Raw genomic sequence first — 23,865 nt, 5'->3', positions numbered from 1 at the left:
GTCTCCAGCAGCAAACTGAAAATAAGGGTAGTACCTGAACAGGACCTTTGTATTGGTTCGAATGTGTTCCCCCATAAATTTATGTGTTAGAAACTTAACCCCCAAATTAATATGTTAATGGTGTCTGGAGGTGGAGCCTTTTGGAGGTAACTAAGATTAGATCAGGTCATGAAGGTAGATACCCTAATATGGTATTAATGGGTTTTGAAAAGAAGAAGAGAGACCTGAGCCAGCATACTTGCTCTGTTTGCCACTTAGTAGTCTGTGATGCATTAACAAGACCCTTACAATACACTTGTGCTATGATTTTGAACTTACCAGTCTCCCAAATCATAAGCTAAATAAACTTGTATTCTTTACAAATTAGCCTATCTCAGGCATTTTGCTGTAGCAACAGAAACAGGCTAAAGACAAACCCCAACTAAGAACTATCCATATTGCTTTAGAGTGTCCTTCCTTTTCATTGAGATGTGATCAACTATATACTACTTTCCATTCTGTAAATATACATGACGTATAGTGCCTCTGTTTTAGCCATTTATTTTACTTTAAATCTTTGAGAGAAGATTCTACAAAGTTTTTCTTTGCTGGGAAACAAGAGATTAAAAGCAAGACTCTAGGCCTTAGATCAATCACTGGTTCCATCTGGTGAATGTTCTCTTTGATGGCCTCATTTAGAACTTCAAGAGATTTTGCTCAGATTTAAAATTCTCATTACAGTCCTTGCCAAAGAGTCTTAAATGCAAAGCAATCTTAACTTTAAAAATTTAGAAATTGCTGAGGGAGATGTACCACTTAGAGCCAAGAACCGAAAACTATAACATAAAATGGGTCAGGGGAAGAAATTCTAGCAAATTCTATATGACTGCTGCTCTCTGAAAATAAAAGTAACAAGACCTTTATTATATTTTTAAAGGTCCTTTTCCATATAGAACCTCATTCATTTTCTGTAGTTTGTAGGTCCCACCCCAATTTACAGGAAGACATGAAATGTAGCTCATACAGACTTTTCTGAACATTTGCCACTTTCCTTGCTTTGGAATTAATCCAAAATGGACTTGGTTTTATAAGTTACCTGTTTCTCTTGTTCTTCAAGCAGTATTGATCTCCTTCAAAATCATGCTTTCCCTTCTAGGAAATGGATGTCTCTGCTTCTTCAGTGGAAAACAACAAAAAAAAAATACATTGTTTTGTTTCATAAGAAACCCTACATTTTATCATTGAACATGGCCTATCTTACAGATACTTTGTGGCTAATGATTTTAATCCTTTTCTAAAACAGAAGATTATTCCTGCTATGTTTATAGATACCTGATTAACTATTTTATTTGCAAGGATCTTTTCCATGTTTGGATTTCTATGACACTTATATTTTTCTAAATTTTAATGTGCTGTGAATTCACATATGTGAACTTTCCTTTGCAGATTTTCCTACTTAGAGTTATAATTTTCACCATATTTTTATACTAAAGAGGAACCATGTAATATTCCTTTAAACATAATAGAAAGGATAGAATAAGCAGCAGGAAAGTGTGGAGAGCCATCATAGTGATAGATTGGCAATATCTTTGTAATTATTTCTATCATAACTCTCACAGTGATAGCACACAATGACTTCAATAGAAGATATATGTATTTAAGTTTTCTTGGGAATGTCAAACACAATATGCTAGAGAGAGGTACAAGGCATATTGCTGCAATTCATAATGCCAACAAATTGGAAATGATTTTAAAAATTCTTTTTCAAAACTGGTACTGTGTTCCATCCATTTTCTATAAAAATATATGCTAAAAGTAAGAAAAATATTCCCAAATTATGATGATGAAAGGAAAGAGACAAGATATATTTAGTGAGTACCCTCTTTCAACCAGGCTCTTTCACACAAATTTTCTCATTGGTCCCACATCAAGATTTTTATTGTTTTGTGTATATAGTTGTTTTTGTTATACATGTGAGGAAGAAAGGCTCTGTTTACAGAAAAACTGGAAGATTGAATTGCTAATAAAAGGCCACATAGGGTTTGGACCAACTCTGATTGAATCTGGATGGTTATTATGCTGTACTATGGAGTCAGATGCATGTAGAATAAGTAGAATGGCTTTGAGCACATTAATGTGTCATTCATGAAAACAATTTAAGCTATCTTCAAATCTATCCATTTATACATTTGATAAAATCTGAGCAAATATTATAAATGATCATGTGGATTATGTATAAAGTGATGGCAAAGACTGCATTTGAACTTAACCACACAGTCTTTTCATGATTTCATGGATGACTAAATTAAAATCTCTGAACGGTCATTAAGCACACAGGATTGATTAATAAAGCATCTTGCTGAATTGTTTTCTTTGGCTGTCTTTGTGAAGGAGGGGAAATGAATTATCTTTTTTAAGTTAAGTGGATAGGCGAGAGAACTGTTTTCTTTAGCTTCTTCTACACCTAGCTCCTCTGAGAAATCCACCTTAATGAATAACCCTAATAATTGAATCTTCTATCCTCTGCTTCCTCAAACACTTAATGTACCATAATACTCTTCATGGTAATTTATGTCTGGTCACTCCAGGTTCTGTGAATGTTGGGGAACATAATGTACACTGCTCAGTGAACTGGTTAATAAGCTTCTTCAGAGCAGCGATCAGCTCTTTGAGTGTTTGTGTTGGGGTTTGTGGGGGAGAAATGATGGGAAAGTAGGAAAAGGAGGCCAACATTCTAGCAAAGACAGAAGAACAAAGAAGCTTAAGTAGTAGGCTTAAGTAAGAGGAGAGTCAGAGGAATGGTATCATGAATCAAAGAAGGAGATTCTAAAATGACAGGAAGATAAAAAGAATACTGCAGAAAGGTGAGCAGCATGAGACTGACAGTAGGCTACTTGTTTTCATGAAAGTGATTGAAGACAACTTTATTGACGTGATGAACCAATAAGGCAGACTATTGAGGGTTGAGGAATGAATGAATTGTAGATGAGACAGTGGAGGCAGAAGGAGTATATATGATTTTATTTTTCTGGAAGCTTGGATACAGGAATGGAAGAAGCTAGAATGGTGGTTCGAAAGGAATTTGAAGCTGAGTAAAAGTGGCTTGTGACAAAAATACTTGATCATGTTTAGAGATTGAAAGGAAGGAAAAAGAGGATGATAAAAGATTGGAAATAAGCAAGAGAAAAGGCACATTTTGTCAGTGTCAATCATACACTGACTTGCACCAGACTACTGGATTTGGAAACTTGGATTTATCTTTTATTAGCTATGTAAACTTGTACAAACCTAAAAATTTTTCACTTATTGAATGGAGATAATTTAGGGTTCTTATGAAGAATAAGTGTTAGAATAACTTAAAATGCTTAGTCTGATGACTTTGTATATGGTAAACATTCAATAGAGAACAGCTATTCTTGATGTTGCTAAAAAATTTCTAAATTGAAATTATAGATAAGATATTGGTTCCCAAAGGAACATAAATGTCACTTTTTCTCCCTGAGAAAGATAGGACTGATGATGTTATAATTCATCTTTAGAAGGTACGCTGAAGGAAAAAACAATAATATGGACTCAAGTATCTTTTAAAAACAGGGGAGTTAAATTATCTATTGAGAATAAAGGCTTAACCATATTAATATGAACTGAAGGTGGCAAATTTGTTCTATTAACAAAGAGAATTAGGAAAAAATGGGAAAATGAAATGTGAATATATTGAGTACTGAGAGATGAAAACCACATATTTTTTGTAGCTAATCCCTACAATTATGTGATATTTCTCTAGCAGTGTGCAATAATCGAACATGAAGAAATAATAAAATAGATATTATGATTCTTTAAAGTTGAAGATATAGAACTTGCCATGGTAAAAGTTGGGCACGCCATGCGATTTGTGATGTCTGGTAAAACTAGGGTTGAATGGAATTTAGAACAGACAGGAAAGGAAATGAATTGAGGAAGGGGTAATAGATTGCACAGTAGGTTATATTGAGGTTGTGGACAAGATCAATATGTCTAGTTATAAGAGGAGGAAGTTGAATCACATAAGAGAATTTCACTAGTTTAAAATGTCAGGGAGGTAGATGTTAAGAGTAATAATGATTCCCAGGCTTATTGCTCATATTAGGAAATATAAAAATCATAGGAGTAAATGTAGTACAGGAAATGTTGAGAATCAAACCTCAGTCTTAATTATGAGGGCACTGAACTCCAGAGAGTAGAGCTCCTCACCTTCCAGCCCACAACATCAAGGCCAAGATTCTTTTGGGGAAGATGTGGGATCTCAAGATTTGGGATAAGGGCATGAGTCAACATGTCCTTGAAAAATATACATGCCCACCACCCCTCCCCCAAACTTTATTTATTTATTTATTTATTTATTTATTTATTATTATTATTATTTTTTATTGGTGCATTATATTCATACAACTTATTGGGGTAAAAAAACTTGTGTGTACAAACATGTACTCATCGCTGATTTAACCCCTATCCAAATCCCACCCCATTCCCTCCCCGTCCCTCCCTCCCTTGCTTGGCTTAGTGATTGACTTCGATATGTTTAAGTACATTGTGAGCTTTAGAGATATTTCTATTCCCCCCTCATTTCTCCTCCTTTAGGTTGTCTTGTTTGCTCCTCTTTTCTCCCTAACTCTCACATATTAGGGAAAGCATCTGATTTCTTATTTTTTGTGCCTGACTAATCTCACTTAGCATTATGTCCTCCAGTTCCATCCATTTCCCTGAAAATGATGTAATTGAGGTTTTTTTTTTTGATGGCTGAGTAAAATTCCATTGTGTACATATCCCACAGTTTTGTAATCCATTCATCTGTTGATGGACATCTTGGTTGGTTCCATAGTTTGGCTATGGTGAATTGTGCAGCTATGAACATAGATACACATGCATTAGTTTGGTAGTTTGGTTTCTTTTCTTTTGGGTAGATACCCAACAGTGGTATTGCTGGGTCAAATGGTAGATTTGTTCCCATTCTTCTGAGGATTCTCCATACTGTTTTCCAAAGTGGTTGCACTAATTTGCAATCCCACCAACAATGTCTTAGAGTTCCCACTTCTCCATATCCTCGCCAGCATCTGTTGTTGTTTGTGTTTTGAATGATGGCCATTCTAGTTGGAGTTAGGTGAAATCTCAGGGTAGTTTTGATTTGCATCTCTCTGATTGCCAGTGATGTTGAGCATTTTTTCATGCATTTATTGGCCATTTGAATTTCTTCTTTTGTGAAGTGTCTATTTAGTTCATTTGCCCATTTTGTTATTGGATGCTTTGTTTTCTTAGTGCTGAGTTTCTTGAGTTCTCTGTATATTCTAGATATTAGTCCTCTATCAGTGGTGTAGGTGGCAAAAATCTTCTCCCATTCTGTTGGCTCTCGATTGAGATTCTTGATAGTTTCCTTTGCTGAACAGAAGCTCTTCAGTTTCATGCAATCCCATGTATTGATTCTCCTTTTAATTTGTTGTGCCTTTGGGGTCTTGTTGAGGAAATGTTTGTCTGTGCCTATGTGTTGTAGTGTTGGACCTATGCCCTCTTCAAGGAGCTTCAAAGTCTCTGGTTTAATTTCCAAGTCTTTGATCCATCGTGAGTTGACTTTTGTACAGGGTGAAAAAGTGGGATTAACATCCAATTTTCTGCATATGGTTAACCAGTTTTGCCAACACCATTTGTTGAAGAGGCTATCTTTTTTCCAGTGTATGTTTTTGGCCTCTTTGTCAAAAATCAATTGGCTGAAAGTGTGTGGACTTGTTTCTGGGTCTTCTATTCTGCTCCATTGGTCTATATATCTGTTCTTTTGCCAGTACCATGCTGTTTTTATTACAATGGCTTTGTAGTATAGTTTAAAGTCAGGTATTGTGATTCATCCTGCATGGTTTTTGTTGCTGAGAACTACCTTGGCGATTCTGGGCTTTTTGTTATTCCAGATAAATTTAAGGACTGATTTTTCTATGTCTGTGAGGAATGATCTTGGTAGTTTAATGGGCATTGCATTAAATCTGTAGATCACTTTTGGGAGGATGGCCATTTTAATAATATTTATTCTGCCAATCCATGAACATGGAAGGTCTTTCCATCTTCTAAGATCTTCTTCGATTTCTTTTTTCAGTGTTTTATAATTTTCTTTGTAGAGATCTGTTACCTCCTTGGTCAAGTTTATTCCTAGGTATTTTATTTTTTTGTGGGAGATCCTGAGTGGAAGTGTTTTCTGAATTTCTTTTTCAGTGGATTTATGGTTGGTGTACAGGAAAGCTTCTGATTTTTTAAGATTGATTTTGTATCCAGATACCTTGCTGAATTTGTTGATCAGTTCTATAAGCCTTTTGGTTGAGTTTGTTGGGTTTTCTAAATATAGTATCATGTCATCTGCAAATAGTGAAAGCTTAAGTTCTTCTTTTCCTATTTGTACTCCTTTGATTTCCTTTTCTTGCCTTATTGCTCTGGCTAGAGTCTCTAGTACTATATTGAAGAGAAGTGGCGATAGTGGACATCCTTGTCTCATTCCAGTTTTTAGGGGGTATTCTTGAAGTTTTTCACCATTTAATATGAAGTTGGCAGTGGGCTTATTGTAGATTGCCTTAATAATGTTGAGATATGTTCCTTCTATTCCAATTCTTTGCAGTGTTTTTATCATAAATGGATGTTGAATTTTATCAAATGCTTTTTCAGCATCTATTGAGATGATCATGTGGTTTTTGTCTTTGATTCTGTTTATGTGATGAATTACATGGATTGATTTTCCTATATTGAACCAGTCTTGCATCCATGGGATGAACCCTACCTGGTCATGGTGAATGATTTTCTTGATGTGGTTTTGAATGCGTGTTGCTAGCATTTTGTTTAATAGTTTTGCATCCAAGTTCATCAGAGATATAGGCCTGTAGTTTTCCTTCCTTGAACTGTCTTTATTCGGTTTGGGTATTAGTGTGATGTTGGCTTCATAGAATGTATTTGGGAGAGTCCCGGTTTTTTCTATTTCCCGAAATAGTTTGAATAGTATTGGGATTAGTTCTCCTATAAAGGTTTTATAGAATTCACTTGGGAAACCATCTGGTCCTGGGCTTTTCTTTGATGGTAAGCTCTTTATTGCTATTTCAATCTCTTTGATTGTTATTGGTTGGTTTAAGTGTTCTATATCTTCTTGACTCAGTTTAGGAAGGTTGTATTTATCTAGGAAGTTGTCGATTTCCTCCAGATTTTCCATTTTGTTGGAGTGTAGTTTTTCAAAGTAGTTTCTGATAATCCTCTGGATTTCTACGCTGTCAGTAGTAATGTCTCCTTTTTCATCCCTTATCTTCATAATTTGGGTTGATTCTCTCTTTTTTTTTAGTTAGGTTGGCTAGTGGTTTATCAATCTTGTTAATTTTTTCAAGAAACCAGCTTTTGGTTTTGTTGATTTTCTATATTGTTTTTTATTCTCTATTTCATTAATTTCTGCTCTAATTTTAATAATTTCCCGTCTTCTGCTGGCTTTGGGGTTCAATTGTTCCTGCTTTTCAAGGGCTTTGAGGTGTGTCATAAAGCTATTTAATTGAAGATTTTCTGTTTTTCTTATGTGAGCACTCAGTGCTATAAATTTTCCTCTTAATACTGCCTTCAAAGTGTCCCAGAGGTTTTGATATGTTGTTTCTTTATTTTCATTTGTTTCTAGAAATTTCTTGATTTCACCTCTTACATCGTCTATGACCCATTCTTCATTCAGAAGTGTGGTGTTCAGTCTCCACATGTTTATGTTGTTTCTCTGGGTCTTCTTATAGTTGATTTTTAGTTTCATTCCTTTATGGTCTGAAATGACACAGGGAAGTATGTAACATTTTTTAAATTTGCTAGTGCTCATTTTGTGTCCCAGGATGTGATCTATTTTGGAGAAGGTTCCATGAGCAGCTGAGAAAAATGTAAACTCTGCTGTAGTTGGGTGAAATATTCTATATGTGTCCAACAGGTCCATTTGGTTAATGGTGTTCTTTAGTTCTGAGACATCTTTACTGACCCTTTGTCTGGAAGATCGGTCTAGTATTGCGAGAGGTGTGTTGAAGTCTCCCAATATTATTGTGTTGGGATTTATGTGTGACTTCATGTCACAAAGAGTTTGATTTATGAAAGTAGCTGCCCCTATGTTTGTGGCATAGATGTTGATTATTGTTATTTCCTCTTGATGGACTATTCCTTTTACCAGTAAAATGTGACCGTCTTTGTCTCTTCTAATAAGTTTGGGTTTGAAGTCTAACTTGTCTGATATCATAGTTGCTACTCCTGCTTGTCTTCGAGTACCATTAGCATGGATTACCTTGCTCCAGCCCTTTACCTTGAGTTTGTTCCTATCTTTACTTGTAAGGTGTGTTTCTTGTAAGCAGCAGATGGATGGATTCTGGCTTTTAATCCATTTTGCCACTTTATGTCTTTTTATTGGGGAGTTGAGGCCATTTACATTCAGTGTGATTATAGAGAGATAATTTTTAATTCCCAACATGTTAAGATCTTATTTCTGTTTGTGATACTATTTATTCTTCTTTGCTTAGTTGTCTGCTGGATGGAAATTCTTGTTTCTTTGGCTCTGGCATGTATTACCCATTTCCTCTTTGCAGTTAATCTCCTTGAGTATTTTCTCTAGCGCTGGTTTTGAAGACATAAATTCCTTCAGTTGCTGTTTGTCATGGAAGCTTCTTATTTCCCCATCTAATTTGATGGATAGTTTTGCTGGGTAGGAAATTTTTGGCTGGAAGTTGTTTTCTTTCAGAGTTTGGAATGTGTTACTCCAAGCCCTTCTGGCTTTCATAACTTGGTTTGGGAAGTCTGGAGTGATTCTAATTGGTTTGCCTCTGTATGTTACGTGGCCTTTTGTTTTTGTTGCCTTTAAGATTCTCTCCTTGGCTTCCACATTAGTCATTTTGACAATTATGTGGCGTGGGGATCCTCTTCTCTGATCCTGTCTAAAGGGAGTTCTATAAGTTTCCTGGACCTGTGTATCGACCTCTTGCTCTATGTTTGGAAAATTTTCTGCTATTACTTCCTTGAAGAGATTGTTGATCCCTTTGGTTTCACCTTCTTTTCCCTCCTCTATTCCAATTATTCTTAGGTTAGCTCTCTTGAAATGGGCCCATATTTCTTCAATGTCAGATTCCTGCTGTTGGGTTTTTTTTTTCTAAATTAGAAACTATGTGTTCATTTTTAGAATGATCATCTTCAAGAAGCGAGATTTTATTCTCCATGTGGTCTAATCTGTTGTTTATACTTTGAATTGAGGACTTCACTTCATTAATTGCATCCTTTATCTCTTTTTGACTCTCTCTAAATTCTTTTAGAAAGTCTTCTATTATTTCTAAAGTTATTTTCCTAATTTGATCTTCTAGAGATCTTTGGATTTCTGTGTTATCAGATTCTGATGTTGTGGGGTTGTTGGCATTCACTGCTCCATTGTCATTTCTCTTTCCCATGATTTTGGAAGTTTGTGCCTTCTCTGGGTTCTTCCCTGAGTCACTATGAGTTCACTTAAGATGCTCTGGATCTCGAGTCTGTGGTATCTCAGTCACCACTACTCCTTTACTGGGTTGTATCACAAAGTCTCAGACCCAGGGAGTCAATCAAGGCTGCTTAGACCGTGGGGGGTGCCAAATTGGGCGTTCTCCGGTGGGGAGTTGTGACTATGGTATGATATCTCTGCCACTGCCACTCCCCCACTGGGCTGCACTGCTAAAATCTCCGACCCAGGGAGACTATCTGCGCAAGTCCCTGGGAGTACAGTACTGGGATTTCTCCCCTAGGGGCCGCAATTTGACTCACGGTTGTTGAGTGCGCTGATGGAGCTGTAGTGAACTCGGTGGATTCGCTGCTGCCGCCACTGGCAATATGGCACCACTGCCATGCCCTCGGCCGTGATGCGGCATATTTCTTCTCTGGTTTTTTACTCTGCTCTGAGTCCTTGCCAGTTGTGCTGTGCCAGGCCCTTGGGAGCTTTAGATGTTCCCTGCACCAACAAAACTGCTGACTGCCGCCCGGCTGTTCAGCACCTGCTCACCTCGGCTCGCTGTCCACCCTTCCTCTCAGGCACCTGGTGGCTAGTTGAGTGGGTTGGTCTAGGGCCGTCCGGTGAACTCGCCGCTGCCGCCAGCAGTAAGACGCTGCTTCTGCATCCTAGGCCACGAGGCCAGAGTACCTCCTCTCTGGATTTGGGCTCTGTTTTGAGTCTCCTTCCTCTCTGGAGCCTGGTGCTTCTAGGGGAGATGTAGGCCGAGCCGCTCTGGCCACTCTGCGCCGCGGCTCTGGCTGCTCCGCACCATGGCTCTGGCCGCTCCGGCTGCTCCGGCCGCTCTGCACCGCGGCTCTGGCTGCTCCGCACCACGGCTCTGGCCGCTCCGGCTGCTCCAGCCACTCTGCACTGTGGCTCTGGCTGCTCTGCACCGCGGGTCTGGCCACTCTGGCCGCTCCGGCCGTTCCGCGACGTGGCTCTGGCTGCTCCGGCTGTTCTGGCCGCTCCACTCCGGTTGCTCTGGCCGCTCTGCTCGGCTGCTCTGGCCACTCTGCTCAGCTGTTCTGGCCGCTCCGCTCCGGCTGCTCCAGCCGCTCCACTCCGCAGCTTCGGCCTCTCCGCACCACCGCTCCAGCCAATCCGCGCTGCAGCTCTGGCTGCTCTGGTTGTTCTGGCCGCTCCGCTCGGCTGCTCTGGCCGCTCTGCTCGGCTGCTCTGAACCGCGGCTCCAGATGCTCTGCACCATTGGTCTGGCCACTCCGGCCGCTCCGGCCGTTCTGCGATGCGGCTCTGGCTGCTCCGGCTGCTCCGGCTGCTCAGGCCGCTCCGCTCCGCGGCTCCCCCCAATCCACGCTGCAGCTCTGGCCGCTCCGGCTGCTCTGGCCGCTCCGCGCCGCATGCGCGCGACACTTCGGGCTAGTTTTTTTCCGGTGTCTTGTTTTTCCAGCCCTTTTTCTCTGTCCCTTGTATTTACCGTTTTTATTTCTTTGCTGGTGGTGTTTTCTGGCTCTGAAAGGCGCTGGTTTTGTGGTAGTAGAGTTGGATTGTTAGCGGGACTTGTAAGTGCCACTTTCCTCCGTCGCCATCTTCCCGGAAGTCTCCCCAAAACTTTAATAACCTACAGAAATGGACTATCTGCCTTGTTGAGACTTGTGTCTGTCCCTTTTAACTGACAATGCAGATGGCACATGTTCCTCTTCATTTCTTGTCAAATATCAAGATAACCCAGTTGGGAACATGCTGAGCCTTTTGTAGAAAGGAAAGAACATCACCAGGCATGGTGGTGCACAATTGTAATCCCAGTACTTGGCAGGCTGAGCCAGGAGGATCACAGATTTATCCCCAGCCTCCGAAACATAGTGAGTCTCTCTACAACTTAGTGAGATCCTATTTAAAAATTAGGGCTGAGTATATAGCACAGAGGTAGAATTCCCTGGGTTTAATTGCTAGAATCACACACACACACACACAAAAAAAAAAAAAAAAAAAGAAAGAAAGATAAACCAACCAGGTCATAGCACTTAAACATCTAAAGCAAAATAATGAGTGATAATACCAGAGGTGTGCACACATGCATGTGTGTGTGAGTGTGCGTGCGCACATGTGTGTATGTGTGTGTGCGTGTGTGTGTGTGTGTGTGTGTGTGTGTGTGTGTGTGTGTGTTGATTCCCAGGAATCTATGAAAATAGCTAATAGAATCTAGCATCTCTAGTTGTGGAATTTAAGTGCCATATACACACACACAAACAAAAATCACTGGCCTACCCAAAAATGCACTGGCTATCTAAAAATTCATTGAACTACCTAAACAGTGGTCTAGGAACTGCTGGGCTATCCTTTCGAAATGTAGAGTAAATTATTACATGTCATAATTTCTATAACTTGAGAAGACTTCTCTGACTCCTTCATTAATGGCTGGAAGATTCTGTTCTTCACTGTATCTCAGAACAGGTTCAAGATGAAAGTTACACGTATTCTAGTTATGTGTTTGCATTTACTGCCACTAAGCCTCACCCCCTATCTGTGGGCTGAAGAAGGATGTGACCCATTAACATAGTATCCCATATAACATCACATGGGACCAAATGACTTACTTCACAGAAGTGCAACGCCACAGCTCATGTTGCTCTGTCTTGAACCTGCTGGCCTTGCTGAGTAATGGAACAGCATCTTAAAGCTGTGGCTGAGGCACCCAAAGGAACATGATATTTTATGAGAATGAGATATCCTCCTGTAGAATACAGTATGCACTCAAAGGCAACCATTATTATAGGGATGGATAATTTGTGAGTCTAGGAACCAAGAGATAAAGGTAGAAATTTCTTTACTTCTCATTATCCCCAGTGACTTACTCAGAGAATTTGTGTTTTCTGACCTTACATTTTAGGTTTTGAGGAAGTGGAGTTCTTGTTCCCCAGAGTGAGTTGTATCTACCAGGAGATAAGAGTATGAATCAGGTTAAAATTAAAGCTAAAGTTGCTCTCTGGTCACTTCAGGTGTCTTATGGAAAAGGAACAAAAAGCAAAGAAGATGCCTTTCTGCTCCTAAGAATAATTAACTCTGATTACCATGGGGAGGAAAGGCTGTTGTAATATAACGAAGCCAAGAAGAGTACCTTTCTTTCGTGTTTTATTAGGGCATATCTTGGAGGCACTGGCCAGTTTTTAATGGTAATTATACCAGACAAGTAAAGCATTTTTGGTCTAAGAAAGAACTCAAACCACACAGGCATAAAACTCTTGAGTCATCCCCCAAAGTAATTCACCTGCCCCCCCCCAATAGAGTTGATAATGAATGGTGAGTACTATTGGAGGCTACAAAATCATAAGCCACAGTAGGGATATAGTTTCTTCCACCCTCTATCTTGCAAGTTTCATCAATAAAAGAGGTCATTTAAGTTATTTAAAAAAATTTTTTTTTCGGGTCTGGGGATGGAACCCAGGGGCATTTGACCTCCGAGCTACACCTCCTGCCCTATTTTTTTTATTTTTTATTTTGAAACCAGGTCTCACTGAGTTGCAGAGGGCTTCACTAAGTAGCTGAGGCTATCTGCGAACCGCGATCCTCCGGTCTCAGCCTCTCAAATGCTGGGATTATAAGCATGCGCCACCATGCCCGACTTATTTTTAAATATTTGTTACAAATTTATTATACAAGATAGTTAGATCCAAATCATGCAGAGAGTAGACTGTAGGAGACACTGTTGCATATTTTAGACCTTTACTTTATGGCTGAGCTACTCACTACTCTAGCTGCCAGGAGTATGGGCTGCTAAAAGTTGAGTTTTTTTCTAAAAGTTGTCTTCTTCAAAATGGATCTTCCTTAGAAAAGATCATATTCCCTTAATAAAGGTAGCGCTGCATCTAATGACTGGTCAACAAGGGGGTTCAGAGACTTGCTCATTTTGATTCAATTTGAGACACGTTTATCTTCTCATTCATTAGATTTCCTGGGTGATTTCTTGAGTCCCCTATTGTCACTGTTACAATTCCACACAATTCTATCCTCCTCCTCCTCCTCTTCCTCCTCCTCCTCCTCCTCCTCCTCCTCCTCCTCCTCCTCCTCCTCCTCCTCCTCCTCTTCTTCTTCCTCCTTCATTTTGGTATTGGCTATACCCCTAGTCCTATTTTATTTTTTTTATTTTGAAACAAGGTCTCCCTAAATTTCTGAGGGTCTCACTAAATTCCTGAGGCTGGCTTCAAACCCATCATCCTTCCGTCTCAGCCTCCCAAGTACTAGGTTATAGGGATGTGCCATCACATCCGAGTTCCTTTGCTTTTTAAAAATCTTATTCCTGGCCAAGCGTGGTGGCACACACTTGTAATCCCCGCGCTTGGGAGGCGGAGACAGGAAGATCGTGCAGGTTCTAAGCCAGCCTCGCTGGCTTAAGAGACCCTGTTTCCAATTAAAATATAAAAAATGGGTCTGGGAGTGTGGCCTGGAGGGAGAAGGGTTTCCAGGAACCCCAGTACCACAAACATAACAACAAAAAAAACCCCAAAAAACAAAAAAAACATATTTCTACGACCATTCTTCAAGAAAACTCCAACATGTAAATCCATATCTTAGAGTCTATTTCCTGTTTACCCAAACCAAGACAGACATGGATTGGAGAAGGAGATCACTCATGCTCTTAGTAGGCTGCTCTAGTGGCTGGGGGAACTGCCATCTTGTTTCTCCTGCAACTCTTAACTTTCTAGTTTCCAAATCTGATCTGGGCCTCTTTGTGTGAAAATCAAGGCATAACTAGGACTATATTCCTTATATTCCTTTCTAAAGGTCCCAGAGATAATCTGCTTTTTTTGTCTTTTCCATTTCTGAAGGTTCTGGCACCTTAAAATCATGGCTATATCCATTTATCTTTAAATTCAATAATATTGCATCCTTTTTTGATTGACAACAGCCAGAAAAGTTTCTCTACTTTTAATAATTCATGTGATTAAATTAGAGCCATGTAATGGTCTGGATTTAGAATATCCCCCTAATCCAGAAGTCACGTAGTCATGTTTGAGTTGGGCCTTGGTTGCTAAGGAGGTATCTCTGGGGGTGTGGCTTTGGGATTGTAAAATCTCTCCTCCCTCTGCTCTCATTCTTGTTCTGGCCTCCTTGATGTAAGAGCACACTCTTGTTCTCTTCCTTTCTTTGCTTCTCACTGCCATGCCCTGAGCTCTGCAGTCCTGACCTGAAATGTATCGATCCTCTGAAATCTCTAAAAATTATGAGCAAATAAATCTTTCTTATTCTAAGTCGTGTGTGGTCACTTGTAGAGATTACAGCAGTGATAATGATGACTGAAACAACCCTTTTCAAGGCTAATTATCACATTTTCAGTCTCCTCTTTTTCCTGGGTAACACAGTACATTAATGAGTTTAGAAGATTAGGATATGGATGTCTTTTTGGGGAGAATGTGTTATTTTGCCTACCACAGTTACTTACATTGCAAGTATTAAACATGATGACATCGCCGGGCGTGGTGGTGCACACTTGTAATCCCCGCGCTTGGGAGGCAGACACAGGAGGATTGCGCAGGTTCGAAGCCAGCCCTGCGTGCTGGCTTAGGAGACCCTGTTTCCAAATAAAAATGTAAAAATAGGTCTGGGAGTGTAGCCCGGAGGTAGAAGGGCTTCCAGGAACCCCAGTACCACCTAAAAAACCCCCAAAACAACAAAAAAATGATGACATCTATGAAAGATAAACATAATTCAGTAAACAATAAGTACATCATTTGTGGAGGTCAACTTCATATTTTAATTCCTCTTTATTTTGATATGTTCTAATTGCTATGCTGTATAAATTAAATATTATAATAATTTGGTAGATGTCACTTTAGTCTCCTTACTTGAAGCTGTTAAGTATCTTTCCTGGTTTTTCATATCTGAATCTAACTTAAAATTATGAGAAAAGTGTGAGAGTTGGGTTCAAAGTGATCTTACATCTACAAATTTAGACTAGAACTAAATTCTATCTGTTCAACAAGTATGCATGCAGTGAATACATGAATGAACAAGACACCCTTCTGTGTATGTGGGGAGGGTGGCCTAGCAGTGGATAATCAGTCTGAACCTTCATGTATATTCTGTCTGATTGAACTCATTCTTGCAAGTTAACTGTCATTTTTCTTACTCCTATTTTTATGTGTATGATCGGAAATGAAATGATCAACTTGAGAGAATACCATTATTTCTTAGAGAGTATTTATCTCATCAATGTTGTTTTCATTCTTATTTTACTGTAGTGTGATTTATATTATGTATACTCATTTGAATTCTAGATTCAGTCAGGCGTAGTGGCACACACTTGTAATTCCAGCATTCAGGAGGCTGAGATGGAGGATTGCAGTTTGCAGACAGCCTCACTTACTGAGGCTCTCCGCAACTTAGTGAGACCCTGTATCAAAATAAAGAACAAAAAAAATGGGTAATGGTGTAGCTCAGAAGTTGAATGCCCCTGGATTCCATCCCCATACCTGCTAAATAAATAAATAAATAAATAAATAAATAAATAAATTCTAGATTCATGTATTCTTGAAAAGTTCATGTTTGTACTATACCATAAATTGTAAATGTCATTAAACATTATTCAATTAGGGAAATAATTAAATTGTTAACCACGAGTTCTGGCAGTTTTCCAATCTTACATTAGCTATTTTGAGGCCACATTTGTGATTATTAAGCTTTACATATGGCTACAGTCAGCAAAAACAACTGACTTAATCAATTGTGATTATAGATCAAAAGATGCATGACCAAAACCTTTTTACAAGCATAAATGAGTGAAACTATATTTTTACTCACTGAAAAAAGTTTCATTTAGAAAAAAATATTGCCAGACCTTTTCTCTTATGAAACTTTTCTCTCATGAAAATTGACAAATAAAGTTGCAGACCACAGGAGGGTGGATGTAAGAGTATGAAAGTTTATTTTACATCAAAAGAAAATGGAGATGGAGGCAGAATAGCTCCCACCAAGGGGAGAACCCACCAAAAGAGTAGCCATTATGGCTTCTTGGGAGACCAGTTTTTAATCTCTTGTGACTTCCCATTTGTTCCCTCATAATTGGTCTAATTTGGATCCTGGCATACAATCTCCACAGTCCAGTATCAGTTCCTAATTTGAATCCAAGGTCTTGAGGCTTGACAGCCTCCTTTATCTTCTGGTGCCATCTTTTTGGCATCTCTTGATTACTTCTGGAATTTGTTTACACTGGTCATTCTTGGAATTTGGCCCAGAGAAGGGGTGAAAATTTTATTTTTACTTGTACTGTCCATGCCTGGCCATTGTCATCCGTGTATATTATTAACCTTTTCTGTTCTTTTGGCAAATGACTTTTTTTTAACCCTTACTGTTTCTGGATCCTCTGCCCTAACCCCCCTAGCCATTTCTAACTCCTCAGAAAGCACTGTCCTGCTTTAGGAAAGTAAATAGAGATGCGGGACTTTAAGTCACTTCAAGTTGGAAGAAAAAACACAAGGGAGAAGGGACTAAAGGCAATTTATTGAAAATGCTAGGGCAAAATTATATGAAATCAAGCACCATGGAAGGAGAGAGACCAGCACCCGGACTGGAAGAATTGTCCAAATAACTTACAAAAACAAAGATGATTTTTTTTTTTTTTTTGGTGGTATTGGAGTTCCTGGAAGCCTTTCTACCTCCAGGCTACACACCCAAACCTATTTTCTACTTTTTATTTGGAAACAGGGTCTCTTAAGCCAGCACGGCTGGCTTCGAACCTGCACGATTCTCCTGTCTCTACCTCCCAAGTGCGGGCATTACAAGCGTGCGCCACCACGCCCAGCAAAGTTCTTTTTTTTTTTTTTTTTAAATGTAATATTATTTTCTCTTCTTTGGCCAGCTACATTATCACTAAAATATAGCTTTTTAACACACAGAAAATGAAGTTTCCTTTGGTGAAAGCTAAAGGAAAAGGTTGAATTCCATGTATTAGCTGGTATAGACCAGACAGGAAAGAACAATTTTAAGACAATTAAGACTAAAAGTTTGGTAGATATAAAAGGGCATAGCCATAGGTAATTGTGAAATAGAAAAATCCCTGGGCCTTCGGGCCAATCTTAGCCCCAAGAGACAGAGCCAGCCCCCTGAGTGTGGGTTACACCAAGTGGTCATGCACAGCAGTCATCTCCACATCACCAGCTGTATGGCCTCAATCATATTGCTTTGTCACTTTCAGCCTCAGTTTGGCCACCTACAAAAATGGATAAAAAATAGGGGGTTCTGTAGGAATTCAATGTTAAATGTTTTCACTGCAATTGTTATTATCATTATTATTAATTTTAGTATTGTCTTTCCTTTATTTTTTTTTCTTTAATACCCAGAAGGCAGGGATCACTACAATAATCCTATTAAAGATAATAAGGACTTATGGGCATGGGAGTAAAGAAGAATTGAAGTGGATATACACATAATTAATTTCCTTTCTCTCTTACTCATCTAAAATTCTCAAAAACCAGTCTATCTGCAGTCTCTTTTTTCCTAAAATTAACTGATATTTACCCTCCTCATTGTAGTCAGATCCTCCCTTCATCGACTCTGTGGATCACCCACTGCTTCCTAAAATACTCTATACTGTTTCTGTGTTCAGCTCTTCTGGTCCTCCTCAGAAGCCTCTATTTTTTTTTCTTTGGAAGTATCTTAGCCAGGCGTGTTGGTGCACGCTTGTAATCCCCGTGCTTGGGAGGCTGAGACAGGAGGATCACATGGGTTCGAAGCCAGCCTCAGCTACTTAGTGAGGCTCTCAGCAACTTAGTGAGACCCTGTTTCCAAATAAAATATAAAAAAGGTCTGGAAGTATAGCCCGGAGGTAAAGCCTCTAGGTTCCACCCCTAGTACCACTAAAAAACAACAAAAAAAAAGAAGTATCTTTACTGTGTGTGTGTGTGTGTGTGTGTGTGTGTGTGTGTGTGTGTGTGTATTACTATTGAGCTCAGGGGCAATCTATCTCTGAGCTACACCCCTATCTCTATTTTTTATTCTTTATTTTTGAAGTAGGGTCTCACTAAGTGGGAGGGCATCACAAAATAGCTGAGGCTGGCCACAGACCTATGATCCTCCTGTCTCAGCCTCCCAAGTACTGGGATTGCAAGTGTGCACCACCATGCCCAGACAAAAGTATCTTTTCTCCCACACACCCTCCCCCTACTACCATTTCTGCTACAAAATATTGTTATCTCACTTGGGCCCACCTCCACCTCTCACAGCAGGTTCTTCCACTTAACCATTCCCAGATTTTTAACCACTATGGTACATTATTAGTTTATAAGTCTGTATTTTCAGTGTCTAAGTTTTAGACCCATTCAATAGTCAGCTGGGAAATTCTTCCAATATGTCCTCAGATACCTACATACACATCCCAAAGTAAGTCTATTGTCGTTTCTCCCTAAAACTAGCTTCTGTGGTTATTTTTGAAGTCTTAGTGTCAAAAATATATGTCACCTGAGTAGAAGCCAGTCTTTCACACTCCTTTTCCTTCCTACTTTCATCTAATAAATCAGTGGTCTCTAAATGGTTTTGATGTTTTTACCCCATTAGTGAAAAATATTAATCAATCTCTCCAAAATGAGTTCACTTAGATATTATTTACATGTGTTACCAATCCATAATAAAGAGTAAGGAAAGTCTATTTTTTATCTTATAAGAATTAAACTCTGTAATATACTTCTACAACCACACTATGTAGTTATACTACCTCATCTTGGAGATCTTTGCAATAATTATGAAACCCTGCAGACTCCACATACTGAGCGTCTATATAATTGATCTTTCATTGCTTTTTCCACTGCTCTGGTTAAGAACCTAGTTACTTCTTGCCCAGAAGATTGCTGCTGCAAACACCTCATTTCATGGCTTCCTGACTCTGTGTCTTCGCTAAATCCTCACATGTGTTTTATTTCATTTATTTATTTTACCCAAACCATATAACTATATTCACTTCTCTGATTAAAATCACTCATTAACCTTCATTGTCTACTGGATAAAGCTAAACTCTGTTAACAACCCTCCATGGTCTATATCCCTTTCTAGCTAGATGTTACTACTCCATTATTTTCCCCTTAATTCACTTTATACTTGAAGTAAATTGTTAATATTAATTTTATTACTTGATTTGCTAGTTATATTTTATGTAGCTAAGGGAGAAAAGACATTAGCAACTACCAAATAAAATCTACTGCCATTAGAACAAGGACATTTTATATTTCTTACTTATTATAATCCCAAATTTGTATTGATATGGGAGAAATGTGTGTCATTTTATTGTAAAGTTTAACTTTGGTCCCACATTTGTTCACCCTATCTCTAGGCTCATAGGTAAGTATAACTCAGAGCTGTAAAGGGCTGAGAAGGGACTCATTAGGGAAAACAGACCTCTAACAGTTCTTTCCTAACAGAAAGAGTAAAACCTAGGAGTGGTCCAAATCCCAGAGCTTGATTTTGCATTCTCTGAAGTGTTTAATAGCCACAGATCTTCTAGACATGTGTAAAGACTGACTAGTTTCTTCTAGAAGTGTGTAAAGATTGACTAGTTCTTACTTGGGACTAGAGTTTTGCTCTGGGAGAATCTGAGAGAGAGGTGAGAAGGGATTAAAAATAAGGTGTATTTCATTGTCTTTTGCTGTGTTGATTTTGCTGGGTCAGTAAACTATAGCTTGTGGACAAATACAACTTAATGCCAGTTTTCTTCTTCTTTTGATGCTTTTGTTCATTTGTAAAAATTTAAATCAAATTAAATTTTTGTGGCAAAACCATGCAAAAATCCTTTCTTTCAGCTTCTTTAGATACATAGCACATGGTCACTCTTTAGTCACACTACTCTGACAACAGAACTTCTTACTTCTATCTAACTGCAGGCTAGTATCCATTGATTATCTTTTATTGAGCAGTGGATACTACTCCATTCTTTACATTTGAAATTTCTGCTGCATTAAAAAAAAAAAAAAAACTCAAACACTGCCGGCGTGATGGTGCATGCTTGTAGTCCCCGTGCTTGGGAGGCAGAGACAGGAGGATCGCGCAGGTTTGAAGCCAGCGGTGCTGGCTTAAGAGACCCTGTTTCCAAATAAAACGTATAAAAAAATAGGTCTGGGAGTGTAGCCCGGAGGTAGAAGGGCTTCCAGGAACTCCAGTACCACCAAAAAAAAAAAAAAAAAACCCAAAAACAAAACCCCTCAAACACTTCTCTCCATGTTAGTCAGCCTTCCATTTCAAAATACCTAATCAAAACCACTTAAAGGAGGAAGGATTTATTTTGGTTTATGACATCAGAGGTGTCAGTTTGTGGTTGGCTGAATCCATGTGTCTGGGCCTGAGGTGAGGCAGAAGAACATCATGGTGGAAGGGTGCTTTGGAGCCAGGCTGTTCATCTCATGGCAACTGGGAAGCAGAGGCAATGAGAAAGGGTGAGGGACAAGGAGCCCCATCCCCAGTGATGTATTGTCCTTAGGCCTCACTGCTTAAAGTTTTCATTACCTTCAAAGATGCCATCAACTATGAACTCATCAATCGATCAATCCATTGATAAGGTCAGAGCCCTCATCATCTAATCACTTCCCAAGAGCCTTACCTCCGAATACTTCCTCACCGGGAACCATAACACTCTCTTCTTTCTTTTGTTTATTTTCAGGACCTATTTTTTGCCCCATCCCTCCCTTTCACTATATTTACTTTAATGATGAATTTCTTTTCATTCTTTTAGGCTCATTTGGGCAATTATATCATCCACAATGCATTACTTTCCCTGGACCTAGCCAATTTATAAAAATCCATAGTATCTTATAGATATAGCCCCACCATGCTGAGTGGAGCTATCCTAGCTGGGTTGGTTAAAGAAAACTGCAACAAGGTTGATTAGTCTAACCTTAAATCTATGGCCACAACTTTCAAGTGAACCAATATAATCATATTGGGCACCCCTGGCTATTTACTCTCTCAATGTCTTGTATTATTATTTAATATACAATCTTTTCTCTGAAAACTCCCAACATTCTCCAGCCTATCCTCAATTTCAGCTAATGATTTTGCAACTTATTCACCAAAATAAAAGCAAATGAAAGAGAAATACTACACAATTCCACTATGCTTTTTTGCCAAAGTGTTCAGCCATCTATAACCACAACAAATGCCATGCTTTCTCTCCTATTATAAGGTACAAACCATCATATCAGCTGTCTAAAGTTAATTACATGTGCACTAATTCTATGCCTCTGCTTGGGACATTAGTACAATGATATTTTTTTTTTGTCTCTCTTCCATCACATTTTCTCCTTATAGCATTATTTTCATGACCATGACAACATCCTGTCATTTCCCCCACTTCAGAAAACTAATCAAATCAAAACAAAACTTATTGGGTGCTAGATGGTATTAAAAACTTGACATAAATTTTGTTTGATGTGACAGTGGTATTGTGGTTATGTTCAAAAGTCCTCATTAGGTAGAATGCATTTTTGGATGAAATAAAATGAAACAGAATATTCTTAAAAATATGGAAGGTATACTCAAAATGAGATTAGAAAAATCCTGATAATTATCAGATCTTGATCATGGGTACCATACCACTCTCTGTATTTTTGTGTTTATATGAAGTTCTATCTAATAAAAAAAACAACCGAAACTTTTATTAACCCCACTTTCCCTGCCAGCTAGCATACTAATTCTCTGCTCACCTTGGCTACCAAACTCAAGTCATCTATATTTACTGTCTTTAATTTCTTTCCATAATTATTTTTCACACCTTTTCTATTTAGATTTTTGCCTCTACACTCCTGTTGGGAGCCATTAAGGCCTTCCCCTAGAATGGTGTCTCTGACTCAGCTGACTGTCCTTCACCCAGAGTCAACAAGGTTTGGGGTTATGGAAAGTTCAAAGAGGTCTGAGAAAGGATCAGGTGGTGATGACACGAGGGTACTGATAGGCCTATCTGTAATGATGTGTTTTGTGTTGGTCTTTATTGTATTCTGGTGGTGGTAGCATGAGAATGTTGATTGACTTGTAGCTGTGTATAATACCTCTGGAAAAACAAAGTCGGCGTGGGCGTTGGCGCAATAAAGACGAGATTGACCCAGAAGCTGCGTTGGCCAGGAGTGTCCGTGCGGTAGAAAATACTGACCCAGGCATAGTCGTTGACCTGTAGTAAATATTGACCCACGAACAGGGGTCGGCCAGTAGAGATAGTAGGCTGGTGGCTCCCCCACGTTAGGGTTAAAAATTCTTCATCCTCATGCCTCACTTCAGAACCCCTACTCTTGTCAGCTGGCTCTGGCAGGTGGTGGCTCATACAGGGAAATTCTCAAACTGAGGGTCCCGTGAAGGACACCACTGAATAAAAAAGGAGTGCACTCAAAAGATTTTTGGTAGCGGTGAAACGTGGGAATTTTGTAATATATAATCAGTCACCAAAGGAAAGCTTTATGCAAAAGAAACTAAGCCGGCAAATGAAGAAAGAAACTAAGATAGAAAATGAAGGCGCCTAATGTGTAAATAGTTATAGAGGATAGGTCAGAAGATTAGTTCCTAATGTAAGAGTTGTAAAAATCCAATGGGTCAAAAAAGTTTTTTGTTTTTTGCATATATGTTAGAAGATATGCTTTGTGTTAAGCTTCCTAAGGAAGAATCTGCTGCTCAGTACTGTAGAGATGAGTTGTTTTCTTTAATTTCACCACTTCAAGCAGCGATAAATTGGGCTGCAAAAAACGGAGAAGATACTAGGGGATTTAGAGTTTTCCCAGATACTGAAGACCCTGATGGTTAAGGAAGTGTTATTAGAGTTCTTAAATGGCTACAAAACTGGTTCAAACAATTAAAAGAATTAAAAACGGCATGTGCTCAATATGGGCCAACAGCACCTTTTACTCAAGCCATGTTAGAATCTCTCTCTATGGAGGCTTTGTGTCCTTCTGATTGGAAACAGATAGCCCGAGCTTGTTTATTAGGGGGTGATTTTTTTATTATGGAAGTCTGAATTTGTAGAACAATGCCAATCCATAGCAGATTTAAACAAAGCTCAGGGAATACCCATAAATTCTGATATGTTTGCAGGAGAAGGACAGTTTAGGGAGACTGCTCAGCAATTAAAATTTAGCCTAGCTTCTTATGCTCAGACCAATGCTGCTGCGCGTCGAGCATGGAACAAGTTACCTTCTTCAGGAAAACAAATAGAAGATCTTTCAAAAATAAGACAAGGACCAGATGAGCCATATCAGGAGTTTGTAGCCAGGTTATTACAAACTCTAGTTGATTGATAGGTGACAGTGAAGCAGGGCTGTTGCTTATAAAGCAATTAGCCTTTGAGAATGCTAATACTGTTTGTCAAGCTGCCTTATGCCCTTCTAGAAAGAAAGGAGACCTGTCTGATTATATTCGGCTATGTTCCGATATAGGACCTGCATATACACAGGGACTAG

The sequence above is a fragment of the Muscardinus avellanarius genome (genome assembly GCF_963383645.1).
Source record: "Muscardinus avellanarius genome assembly, chromosome: 8".
Classification (NCBI taxonomy): domain Eukaryota; kingdom Metazoa; phylum Chordata; class Mammalia; order Rodentia; family Gliridae; genus Muscardinus; species Muscardinus avellanarius.
Note: the sequence above shows the minus strand (reverse complement) of the source record.